A 14,230-nucleotide genomic window follows, 5' to 3' on the forward strand; every position below is an offset into this window, starting at 1 on the left:
TATGTTATACCATACCAAGTTAAATTAGTTTGATGAAAATGTGTTTTCTACAATTATCCAAATCATTATGATATTCATTTCCGAGTATAGGATAATTCACATATGTTCCAAAATATTTACATATTTACATACATAATTACGGTCCATATTTACCCACACTAACAAAAAATATGTTATCATAGCTTGTGGATTAAATTTGGAAATTCTAAGATCTTATTTCAGGCAAAATCCTATCACATCTTGAGACAAAATTTCTTCCGCAACGTAATTAAGTTAAACTTTGACAGTGACAAAGTAGTGTTCTATAAATTTGAAACAAATGTAGTGTTACTTCCAAATACTTTCCACTTTCCTTCTGTAATCCATTTCCCATATTTTTCACATGTTACGAATGTCACTGAAAAGACTTCTACGTGTATCTGTCTGAATACATGCTTTCTTCAGTAATAAATGAGTGTCATTCACTTTTGTACACAAAATTGTATTTTCTTGACTATGAATTTCGCTTCAAACGGCATTTTTTCATATATTTTTTCGCATGCATATACTTTTCTTGTTTACTCCAAACCAAAGGCCATTATTTTCAATTGTTATTCATTTCAAAGAATATTACTTTTGATACTGCTTACGGAATTTCAATTCGTTTAGCTTTGAAACTTTTTGTTAATATAGGAAACTCGGTAGTATGCTTTCAGATTTTCAATTGCTCAATTGTGAATTATTGTTTGGGGAGTTGATCGTGATACTCCTATATTTCTACTATAACTGGAACGCCTTATTACAAGAATGTAAAGTACAAGGTCTGACTATTAACGAGACTGCGCGCCTAGAGGGCGCCCTAGACGTTTTTTACCTTACTCTAGACGGGTGGGGTAAAAAACGAGTGGTGCGTTGGGTATCTAGATATTTTGTCTATGTACGTCCCAAAACACGTTTCCGTAACTATTATAGTATTTGTGCTGTAGCGGTTTGAAACAAACGTATCAATCTCAAATTTCTCGTTAAATTAGAAAAAAACCGTATAAGTGCTATTAATTGTTGCGTGCGTGCGTGCTTTTGAGTGGTGTAAGCACTTTAATGATAGCCCAGAGATCACTGAAGATGACCAGCGCCCAGGTTTTCTTGTGACTGTTCAAACTCCAGAAACAGTAACAAAAATCAACCAAATTACGCATGTAGATCGTCGAATGAGCATCCGGATGATTGACGAGGCTGTAAACGCCGAAAAAAAAATGGTTAGAAGAATATTATTCGAAGAATTACACTTGACAAAAGTCTGTGCGAAGCTGGTGCCGACAAATCTGACTCCTGATGATAGTTTATTGTTTATTAATTCGCTTCAAAGTATTTTTTTTCTGATTGATTTAAAATGTCGAGTAGAAAGTATAAACGAAGATCTGATCGTTTTTGTTATGTTGTGAACATTTTATATTTTCAAAAAAGAGAAGACACATTTTAGATTCGTTAAAAAACTGCTCATCTTCATCTTCATCCTCATCATCAATTATTAATAATATAATGATAATATAGCTCTCTTCAAAAATCTTGATAAAGATAATAGTTTTTAAGATAAATTAGAAATAATGATTCAGGGGACAGACAAGCCGATGTAGTGCATGAGTCAGTGACAAGGCGATACTTAAAGGTAAGCAACTTATACTTGTGTACTTATACAGGTGTAATGGGTAAAAAGTACACAAATTAGAGATTTTTCGAAACTTCAAAATTCGTATCTCTAAAAATATCGACTTTATCGTGAAACGTAATTCGATAAAAAAATTCCGGTTGAAAAATAACAATTCTTTGTATTTGTTTAAACAATTTCGGTTTAAGCATTGTGGCATGGGGTTGCCCCATTGCACCATGCATTTATATCATTCTATGAGCAATTTGAAGAGAATCCCGTGAAAAAATTAATGTGGAATAGTTTTCGCTACTCATGCACCGAATTCTCCTGGACTATAATACCTGTATACAACAGTATGAAAAATAAGTTTTTTTGCTAATAAATTATGCCGAATCCATTACGAACAAAAATTCGTTATAACAATCGATGATTTATATATTTGCAATTTCATGAAGTGAAAAATAAATCAAATAGACCGAAATGTTGATACATTGGGAAGGGGGGGGGGGGGGGGCAAAACCTTCACTCGAGATCCTCTAAAAAATTTTATTGTGTAGTTATGAATGATTATGAGTGTTTACTTTTCATCAGTTATCAACATAACTTGAAAATTAAAATAATGTTTGATGAACAATTAGTACTCCAGGCGAGAAAGAGAAAAAACGAAATTTTTCCACAAAACGTATTTTTTTATTTTTTGTAATATTTACATTTAATTTCATCCTTGAGGCAGTAATGTTAATTTCATAATATAAAACGGAAAGTGATGAGTAACACAGAAATTTTGTATCATGAGAGATACTGTCGTATTACTATGCTTAAAAAAAGCTCTCACCGAAGTTGTAAATTACTCATAAACTAATTGATTCACAGAAAAATCCTGGTTATTTCAAGAACTTTCTTTAATAATGTTAATTCTCATGACGTTTGTATTATTCTACAGAATAGAATAAAAAAAAATGATTTTGCGTTTTACTTAACAAATGCTGGGCTGTACATGTTTAATTTCTATTATTCAATAGCTGAGTTGCCCCCATTAGGAATTTTCTGTTTTCGAAATAGTGTTGTATCTGTTCATAAATGTTGTTAGTAGTTTTACGTAAACCTGTGTGAAACTGAAGTTTCGGCACTTGAATTATTCAAAATCAATTTTCAAAAGTTCAGAGAAAACGTTAACCACAAGTATTGTTTTATATCCTAGATATATTTGAGATTTGAATGACTTATTTGTTGTTTATTCAATAGCTTACTTCCTCATTCAAACATTTGATATTGTGATTACTTTTTGAATATATTTTTTGATGTTTGTATACGAAAAAAGTCAATGTGAGTCTTCATATGCTTTTGAAACGACGAAAGAGATATATGAGAAGTATATACCAAATTTTTATGCCCATGTCGATTAAGTATTAGAACAGATTAGTTCCCAGGAAATGGTGGCTGATGTAGTCTATAGTTATATATATTCACTATTAACACACGGGACAGTAAGTGAAATATTAATATAATAATGATCATACCTTTGCCATATATTTCAACTTCTAAACCTATAAAGGTCAAAAATGAAGAGTAAATATAATATTTTAACAAAGTGCATCAATCTCCCTTTTTTCCCTCCTTGTCCTTGTTTTATCCTTTTCAACGCTTGATTCACACTCTACTCAACTTCTCTACTTCTTTCAACTAATTTCTTCTCCTGCATTCTAGATCCCATTGTCGCTGTGTTTTCGTAGCTCAAAAATTCTTCGTCGTGCAGAAGAGATGTGCCTTCAGATAATAGATTAGATGTTTTGGACAAGAGAATACCTACACGCTCCAAAGTGTATGGTACTTGAAGAAGAATTATATTTATATATCGATTAATTGTAGAAATCATTTGTTTCAAATCTTCTCATCCCTCATTGTTTTCTATTGTATATAAATATGGTCCATTTGTCCATTATTTTTGGACAAATCTATGCTGTGAACTCTCGAATGAGAAAATTTTTTCTAATAATCCTGTTGATTCTTGTTACCACTTATGGCATTAACTGAGAGTAGCACCTTTTGCTATTATCCCCTTCAGTTCTCCATTTCTTCATATATTTCAACTTTTATGACCCTCTCGTTAATCGATTTTGCTTTAGATATGATAGTTTTTCATTTAAGTGCGCTATAACTCATGACGATTTTTAATCCGTTGCGATAAGGATACGCCAACTCAGTATAGAGATATTTCAGGTAAACGAAAAGGTATCCGATTACATAATACAACTCGTGACGGACTCATTAAGAGTATTACCTAGAATTTAGTACCTAATCCATTGTAAAGCTGGAAAATCTAAAAATTAGAACCTAGATTTTCTAGATTCTTTAAATTGTATTTCAACTTTAGGTAGGTACTGAACAATATACAGTATAGAAATGAATTTTTGAAATTTGAAGAAGCCGTAATTTGTAAAATTCCATTTAACATAATAATGCATTGTTGCAATAGGGTAATCCAGAACCATGACCTCAACAACACTAATATGGCCGCTGGATGAAAAACAACGACATTATTTATTGTGACTTTTTATATTCATATTTCAAATCTATATCCCAAATCCTGCTAATTTAGTATTGTTAGCAATATTTGTTCTTTGCCTGTGAGAATTGTATGATTCCAGTAAATCTACAATAATTTTTAAAACTGTAGTTATTTAAACCTGTGTGATGTTAAGTTTTCTTTACATCATTTCTTAGAGCTTCGCTGAAAAGTGTGGGTTTTGATATTGTACTGATACGAGCCAACTAAGTAAATTCATCAGATATGTAAATCTATATGGAGATCTTCTAGTCAAACCTAGAGATATTATTTTATAAAAAGCTAATATTTAAATTCTGCGCAATTAAAGTTGAGGCTACAGACAGTGTTTTTTGATTTTTGTTTTGTTATTTATTCCTGTTCGTTCCTATTCGTCAAGAGATCTTTCAGTGGCTGCTACTTTCGAGTTGTTCCTAAATGTCTCCTCACAAACTGCATCGTCTAAAAAATTAATGTTTTTGAGTAATGCATTCCCTCTCGTTCTTACCATGTGTCACCTAATCACGACTATTTGTCTTCTGGTATTTCTTTTGTATATTGTTCATTCAACCCAACATTTTTACCTTTCGAATCCATCAGAAATTTCATTATTTCCCTATGTTTTTCTCACTGATATTATTCTGTAAATATTATTCTCCTTTTTTATCTATAATTTAACCTTTAACTCATTATCGTTTGAATGCAGGTATTTTGAGTTTAGAATATATTCGTCAAAACAGTCATTTAAAAGATATTCATAATATTTTTAGATATTTTTAAAATAAAATTAATTGGCTATTATTCGAAAATATATGAAAAACATGTAATAAGTCTATATGCAATTATGATTAATTAACATCATATCCAACATAATAATAAATAATCATTTTCATGAACCTTGAGTTCAGGATATGAAGGTGATAGATAAAAGGATATCTCCTCCAGAATATATCGAGTTAGAGTTTATTCAACAAAAGATATACGAGTATATTTACCAGGTACGATTTTTGTTATGAAATAAAAATATTAACCTCTTAGAGAGAGGAAGCTTATCGCAGATTGGAATCGAGATTAAATATACAACGTGAATAAGCTGAGTAGAATGAATTCATTTTTTTCTTTACTGTACATAATTATGAGAATCAAAGTAATAAATAATTGAAATTATTAGTATAATCCCCAATGTTGTAGGTACATGATTTGGATATGTAGCTTGAGAATTCTTTTGGTTATTAAAAAAATGTTTTACCCTCAGGATTATTTCAGTATTCCAGAGAAATGAAAAAATTTCTGTAATTACTTATCAAAATTATTAATGCTATGAAATATGTTTTCCTGTCAGGTTTTGGTAACATCCTAATCTGGAAATATAATGTTTTATCAATTCAATATATCGATGGTTATAACATTTCTATCAATCTCCACCTCTGTTTTCACTATTTGCAAAATTGGTCAATTTGCTAGATATATAACCGAATCATTTTGATTAATTTTGGCTCAAAAACTTTTAGAATACTGTTCTCAGTAAGAATTTTCTATATTTGTTTAGTGAGAATCTGCTCTCACCAGAATATAACGTCTTTTATATGAAAAATATTGTTATACTATTATTCATGTGCTCACAATAATGAGTTATCCTGTCAGAAAATCCTTACGGGAGCTTTTGAATTATATAGAGAATCCTTCAATACCTCTAGCGTCGGTGAATAGCTAACACTCAATGCCTTAGATGCCGTTTCCACTTATACTATTCTGACGAATATGACTACTTGCTTAAATATGACTGACAGACACGACAAAATGCAGACAATACAGTTTGGTCTATCCGAAATTTGGCTGTCAAATCAACACATGTCCCATATTTGAAAAATATGTAGCAACGATGCCTTCAAACTTAACAGATATGGTGATATTTGAATAAGTCCTTATCGCTCTTTTAAGTAATTAAAGAGAAGTCACTTGCTATTTGCGTCTACATCTATATGAGGCCAGGGTATTATAATATGTACTAATAGTGAAGTCGAGGATGACAGCATCGTTGAGATCCTCAGAAATGCATGCTACTAGTCTGTATATGATTGTATAAGATGAATCCTTCGAGTGATAATATTATTCAGAGACGAATATAGATTGTTTAACAAATCAACAAATGGAGCCTTCAGTCGTATGAGTCTACAATAGAAGAAGGGCTCAGTTGTTACGAAGGTTCCTGCTAGAGTTTTGATATATGGCAACACTGAAGTTATGAGATATAGATGATCTTAGCCAAAAAATGGAATTAAGTCACCAAAATTTTCTTGCGATGATTTATTAGGACTTTTAACGTGGATTAAAACAACTCGTCGTCGTCCAAAATTGGCTGTTGTAGCAAATCCAACAAAAGTTTTTCCGCACGAACCACTTCTAAGCAAGTGGTCACCTATTTTTTCGGAATAACTAGACATGTAGCTACCGTTCCATCAGAGCAACCTAGAATGACAATTCTGAGTGGTGCACCAGCAATTGTTCGCCAGAAGTGTGCGAAAAAATCAGGAAATCAATCGCAACAGTTAAAACAAAAATCAATGATGGGTTATCCACGTTACCGACCTTGTTAAGCATTCAATGATTTCTTATTATTCCCGCAGATCAAAAATAAATTTTGAGGTCAACTTTTTTCTACATCTGAAGAATTGGTAGATGCGTTCAATTCACAGTTTGGAAATGGAAAAAATGTCTCGACAATTGGTTCAAATGCATGCAAATGTGTGTTGATCTTATAGAAGAACGCGATATCCATTCATAAATATAGATTCTTAGGTCAAAGATATATCATGTAAGTGTATTATTGATTCGATTGATGCTGCACCATCTATTATGCGTCGTAACCGTTGTTCAATAGCTCAATTGAAGCAGCCACTGTCTGAGGTACGCATCTCTTACTTACAGATAAAGTTAAAAAGAAATTCTCATTCATGATTTATGTACAAGCTCTCACAATAAGCTATAAAAACTATAACAGAGGTTTGACGGAGTCTCTATTTGGTTATTTCAGCACACTTAATATCGATATCTAGAAACGTTTGCTTAGTATGGCTCTCGCTTCCCTTTGAAGTTGAAGTTTCTATAAAAAATTCGAACCTCAAAGAAAACGTGAACAATTTCAAAATATTTATGACTTAATCCATGTCCTTGGTGTGTTTAATAATGCTGAATTGCAATTTTAGCATAACGATATTAACTCGATCAAAACAAAATCAATAATATCGCCCTTTGTGTATACGTTTTTTTAAGATTTTCACTGATAGGTTTAAGAATCTATTAAATTTACAGATTCCTTCATAAATTATGAATTTGTGGAATGTCGTAACTACGCAAGAAGCCAAGAAGAATTTTTCATCAACTTTGTCGCTTTTCCATTATTACCTTGTTGGAAAAGGTTTCAATGTAGTTGAAACAATTTGATAGAATTTAAAGATTGTATGAGCACAATCAAATTCACTCACTTAACCAACCGCAAAGTTAATCAATCAAAGGTATCAATAGTGAAGAAATATGGTATTTTTGAGGTTAGTTGACTAAGGGGATTTGAGATATAGAATTATTATGAAAAATGGATCTTTTGCCAGAAACAGTTTGAAGATACTTAGTTTGGAATTAGTTATGTCATTCAAATATATGGAGACAAGGAAAACTATTATAAAGGTAGAAGTCATAGCACATACAACAAAGGCAACATAAAAATGGGATACTTGACATACGGTTTGGAGCAAAAAATAAATGAGTGTCAGTAGAAAAATAAGAATTTGTTAGGCTTGCTTAAGACGTAACCGATACAAACACATAATATGATCTTACTTTATTATACAGAAAGAAAAGCAGAAAAATTATAGAAATTTATACGTGTAGAACTTAGTAAGAGTAATATAAGATAATTTTGAGCTGAAGAAGAAAAATTCCTTAGAATATTCAAAGAGTAAAATAGATTAAAATAATAATAATACAATGTCACACTTGCTTTGTTGCTACTTTATAACCAAAAACAGAGTGTTTGAATGGAATATGTTATTAAAAACTGAAAAAATATACGCAAATCATCTCTAATCACACCATAGGTCACTTATTTAAATTGATCGAAGCTTATAGATATTCAGACATAAATCAATCTTGTAAATTGTTGATGGTTGCATTATAAAATGAAGTTATTATTATTATTATCAGCGACTTTACCCATTTTATATGGGTATAACATATTGGCCGTGTTTCCTTTTTGTGCTTATAGCCATTATACGTTGGGGTTTAAACTTGTTGAGGCATTACTGCAGAAAGGTCATAATGTGACTTTAGTTAGTTGTTATGTATTACAAACTCCAATGGAAAACTTACGTGAGATATCTGTAGCAGATGATATGACGGACTTTATAAGTGAGTTACAAATTTTTTATTATAAACTTTAGTCCATTGTTGAACAATTTTGGATATTATTAACGTTGAGGCATATTATTCTGTTTTATTTTTCTTATGAAAACGGTAAGAGTTTGATAGTTTATATATAGGAAGAGTTTTAAGCTTCACAATGGAATCAGATGGATCAAGTCTTAGTAAGAAGAAAAACGTGGGAAAAAGATGGAAAATCATACAGAGTGTTGAGAGTGATCATAATTTAATAATAATCGAAATAAAACTAAGAATGGTGAATATAGTGAACAGGACGATAAAAAGCAGATAATAGAATGTGCAGAAACTGAAAACAAGAAGGACTAATACAGAGAGAGAAAAAAAAGCAGCTAAGAAAGAGGAAAGAAAAATAGAATATTGATAATCAATGGGAAGCAATTGAGAAAAGTGTATTAAATGCAGCACAGAAAGTTATTGGTACAAAAGATACAAAAAAATGAGTGAAGAAACCACAATGATAATAAAAAATAATATGATAGAATGGCTGAATGATAGTGAGGACTCTTTGGAAAATCATAATGGAAATATATATAGTATAGAAAATGAACTACACAGATATTGAAGAAGATGAATTTAGTCAGCATTTCAAAAATTCTTGACGACAGATGAAGATGATATGAGTGATAATGGTAGAGTACTGGGATATGGAAAAAAGTGGAATATAATGACATAATTAACAAATTGAAACACAACAAAATAGGAGAGTCAGACGAAATAGTGAATGAGCTAATAAAATATAGGGAAGATGACTTGAGGCACAAAAAAATTTACGATCATGGCAGTTCCAAAACAGTTCTGGAAACACAGTAGGACCCTCTGAGACTCTAATATATTTCCGAGCTTTCAATTACTTGCAATTTTGTAATATGTTTCAAAAAACATACAACTTAATATGTTTTTGAGAACATGTTACAAAATGTAACACAAATATAATGAAATTAGACAATCGAATTGTGACTACTTGTCAAAGTTAACGATTCTGTCCCGTTCGTTATAAATAATCTGCTAAAGTGTGGCTGCTATTTTTCCTCTATTTCATATTTTTCAGAAAAATTCCAAGATGAGTTTTTGGATTCTTCGAAGTATACCTATTTTGGAATAATATCTTGGTCAATAGATATGGGTGTTCTGCTGTCTTCAAACACACTTAAAAATCGGGAGGTTCAAGAGCTAATAAATTCTAATGCAACTTTCGATGTTTTAATAATGGAAAATGTGAACACCGATGCCATCAGCGTTTTGCGATATAGATTCAACTGCTCCTTAATAGCACAAGTACCGTTTACTTCACCTATTTTTAACGAGTATTTCATTGGAAACCCATCTTCGATAGCTTACGTTCCTGACGTTATTGCACCTTATGATTCGCACTTGAGTTTTTGGGAGAGATTACAAAATACATATCGACAAATCGTCACATATAAGCTTCTACAACTAAAGCAAATACCTTCTCAAACTGGTATTAAAGAAGAGTTATTTCCAGGTAAATTACATTTTACGTTTCATACTATTTCTCACAACGAACTATTATTGATGATGTATCGAACATATAATATCACTCAAAAAGTCGTGTGGCTGACATACAGATGGCGCTGCCATTGTCCAATCCATATGACGTTTATGAAGTACCAACTTTCAAAAGCTTATGTGTAGAATTTCTTGACATTTCGATCAGTCAGAAAAGAGTGACAACCATTTAAGTGAAGCTACTTTTGTTATTTTCAAAACAATAGATTCAAAACAATTTCTTTTAACTTATCATTGCCTCTTGATGGAGAAAAATACTATACAAGATCAACAATAGCTTCAAAAGTGTTATCCAGGCTCTACTCCATTGAGACCAACCATATGTCTGCTCAATTTAAACTTGATCGTACAGACACCGATTATGGTGAACGTTTTGGTCCTCCAATTGATGTGGTTGATCGAGAAAACATCGAAAAAGTCCACAAATTAGTGCAATCTAATCGTAAATTGAAATTTCGTGGCATAGCTGGAACCGTAAAGACATCAGAAGGCAATGTATTCACAATTATGTATGAACATTGAACCATGGGAAGAAAGAAAGCTTTTTTCAAAGTGGGTGCCGCGTTTACTCACAGTCGATCAAAAACAACAACGTGTTAATGATTCAGAGTAAGGTTTGGCCATGTTTACACATAATGAATAAGTTTTTGCAACGGTACGTAACAATGGATCCTCTATTTCCCTCGGGAATCAAAACGGTTATCATCTGAGTGGACCACGTTCAAAAGGTCTACCTGTAAAAGCACAACAGTCAGATTGAAAGGTTATTGCTTCAGTATTTTGGGGTGCGTATGGAATATTGTTGATCGACTATATCCAAAAGAAGGAGACAATCAATGGCGAATACTAGTATTGGTGGATCGTTCGAAAGCAAAAATCAAGGAAAAATGGCATCGAAGGATAAACTATAGTTCCACCAAGACAATGCATCGATTCACAAGTCGATGGCAATGATGATTAAATTGAACGAATTACATTTTGAATTGCTTACTCATCTACCATATTGTCTAGATCTGGTCCCCAGTGACTACTAGCTATTCGCTGATCTCAAAAAAATGCTCGCCGGTAAGAAATTCTCGGATGGAAGATTGTTGATCGACTGTATCCAAAACGAAAAGACAATCAATAGCGAATACTAGTATTGTGTGTCGTATGATTGCTTCAATAGATAGTTCAATCCGGATTATCAATCTGGAATAATCAAACAGACACACTATTTTTATGAACTGAAGGTAGATATCACACGGCTTAAGATATGCTAACTGTAGAAGCTACGGAAAAACATGCCTCACCTTTAGGATAATCAAGACCTGCATTAAATCCATTTCACCAAAACATAAAGGCTTATATACACTAACCAGAAGTCGCACAAGTGATATTCAGTTCTGGAATTAATTTTGTTGCACGTTTGTATCGTGTAAGGGTTTTCTAATCTCCAGATTTCTACATCAAGATTGTTCAATTGTGCACTGAGGATGACATGATTCACACAATCCTAATGAGACTTAAGATAGAGGGCTAGTTAAAGAAAGATCTCTTTCACTGAATGTATGCACTGTGAAGAACCAGGAAAATAAGCATATTGACTACACTATCTATTACTACTACTATACCAAAATTCACATTTACATTGTTTGTAGAAGTACAAAGGGCATTGAATGAAAATATCACCAACAGTTCCGTGAAGCTCAATTTACTTGCCATGATAACAAGTCAAAGGACGTGGTCGAAGAAATGTTCTCAATTGATCAATGATATTGATCTCGGATGGAAGATATATTTAATGGCCTCTGCTCAGCCCAGATTTATTTACAATTGATATCTTCTTATAAGGTCTTCTTAAAAAGTCGAGTCAATATGAATAAACCATGAACGGTCCTCCAATTGAAGGAAAACATTCGTTTAGAAACGTTTCCATTCTAAATACACATCAGTTAAAAACAATGTGTTTTTTCTCATTGAGTTTTGAAAAGTGCGAGAGTAATGGACCACCCTGTGAAAAATTCTGAATCACCAAGACCAAATCGGAAGAAGGAGGAGGTAATGGTTGGCCAAAAGATCAGTAAAAAGTACTATGTTGAAGAATTGAGAAGCCTTTATCTGTATAGCTCTCTGCAATTTTTGAATCTGTCCCAAACTACGCTAAGGACACCGGTCCGTTGGCAAAGAGGCAGTTAAAATTGATGCGACAAAAACGATAACCCACTTTCATAGCTTCCTCAGGAGTTTAAACCATATCTTGAAACGTACTATTCACTTCAAGATAGTATGTGGCCTGCTTAAGTCATATATTTCCATATAGTTAGAATATTGATAATATGTGGGAATGATTGAATTCAATGATTTTCAGGTATGCCGGATTTGTATACCGACATATACAATGTAGATTTACACTTTGTGTCATCGAATCCCAGTTTGAATGATCCAATACCGTTACCACCAAATGTCAAAGAAATTGGAGGACACCACGTTTCTTCTCCGGAACCTTTACCAGAAGATATAGAAAAATTTATGAATGACGCTAAAGATGGCGTTATTCTATTTTCAATGGGATCTATTTTAAGTGGTGATCTTTTTAGTGCGCAGAACAAGGAGGCTTTCTTGAGAATTTTTTCTAAATTGAAACAGAAAGTGATATGGTCTGTTGACGATAAAATGTTGGAGGAATCTGATAACATCATGCTTAAGAAATGGGTGCCTCAAAAAGATATTTTAGGTATGAACATTTATGTATTCGTAGAAAAGAAATGTGAATGATGGAAATAATTTTTCCAATCAGGTATTTTTAAAACAAAAAAGTATACATTTTCCTACATAACTTTTTCTTATAGAAAACAATCCAGAATATAATGTGAGAATCATTAGGAATTCCCCATTTTCAACAATTTCGTAATCTAATTCAATCCAAATTCTTGTTTATAGAAAATTCACAACACAACCGCACATAATCTTCCTCGCCTTTCATGCTTCATGTAGTAACGTATATTCTTCTTAATATTCCTGCTTTAATCAATGCGCTGCCGATAGATTGATTTTCCAAAATATTCATCTATTTCATTTTAGTGGGAGGAATTGAACTTTTTTTTTAATACCACATTTATTAAGTTTCAAAGTGAAAAAGGAGGACAGGATAGTGGTTGTGGTCGACAAGATATGATATCAGAAGTTGTATTAGTAAAATAATTGAAATTTCATACAAATATATTAATAGAGCAATTCACGTTTTCCATCTTTTGTGAACTGCACATATTTTGGTTATAATATATTTTTAGCTTTAAATATGTGATTAGAACGCATCAACAGAAAAAAGAAATCATTGGGTGGCAAATAACCCATCAAATCGATGTTTTGACCGTTCAAAAATATTTGTTTGAACTAATATGTGAGAGTTCGTATTGTCGTGGTGGAGAAAGATTGGTTTCCCTGGCGGCAGTCCAGTTATTCCGGGAAAACAGGCGACCATTTGCTCGAGTGCTCTGGGAGCAAACAAATTTTATTGGATTTGGCTCTTCTTGAAAGACCGATACAGTCGATTATTGTTTAGCTTCGGGTTCATATGCATAGATCCATGAGTAGTCGCCTGTCATGATCTTGAAGACGTTTTTGGAAGCACCGCGATTTAATTTTCTCAGCATTTCTTTGCACCAGTCGACGCAAGCTATTTTTTTAAATATTTTTAAATTTTGTGGAGCTTAGCAGCATCCTGAAGCTGCATCCTTATAAAATTCAGTTGGTGTAACAGCTGGAGCCTCGAGATGCTGATCAGAGGCTTTACTGGGTAAAACATATGATTTAGCGCTTTTCAACGTTTACCAACATCTTTGTTTTCAGCTGAAGCTCATCTTATAAAAGCACCAACATGTAAAATTGCCGCTACTGGAGTCTAAAATTTCAAAACATTAATATCAGAATTCCCTAGATTCACTTAAAGTTGCTATATGGGCTGCGATGTCAGCATAATGATGTGAAGGCACTTACTTTTTTGAAGATGGAAGGAATGCACAGTTACACTGATTTCAGAGCGTTATGTGCAGTTGTTTGACTACTTTCTGGTGCCCGATCTGCAAAACTGTTGTTAATAACCCAAGAACTTG

At 32.6% G+C, this 14,230-nt stretch overlaps 1 protein-coding gene across 1 annotated transcript in view; it reads right to left on the minus strand.

The window, feature by feature from the left end:
• Nucleotides 1-14,230, minus strand: part of LOC130896182 (G-protein coupled receptor dmsr-1-like) — a 156,856-nt gene that overhangs the window by 87,508 nt on the left and 55,118 nt on the right. The window lies entirely within an intron of this gene.

This window comes from Diorhabda carinulata, chromosome 7 (assembly GCF_026250575.1).
Source record: "Diorhabda carinulata isolate Delta chromosome 7, icDioCari1.1, whole genome shotgun sequence".
NCBI classification, from domain to species: Eukaryota; Metazoa; Arthropoda; class Insecta; order Coleoptera; family Chrysomelidae; genus Diorhabda; species Diorhabda carinulata.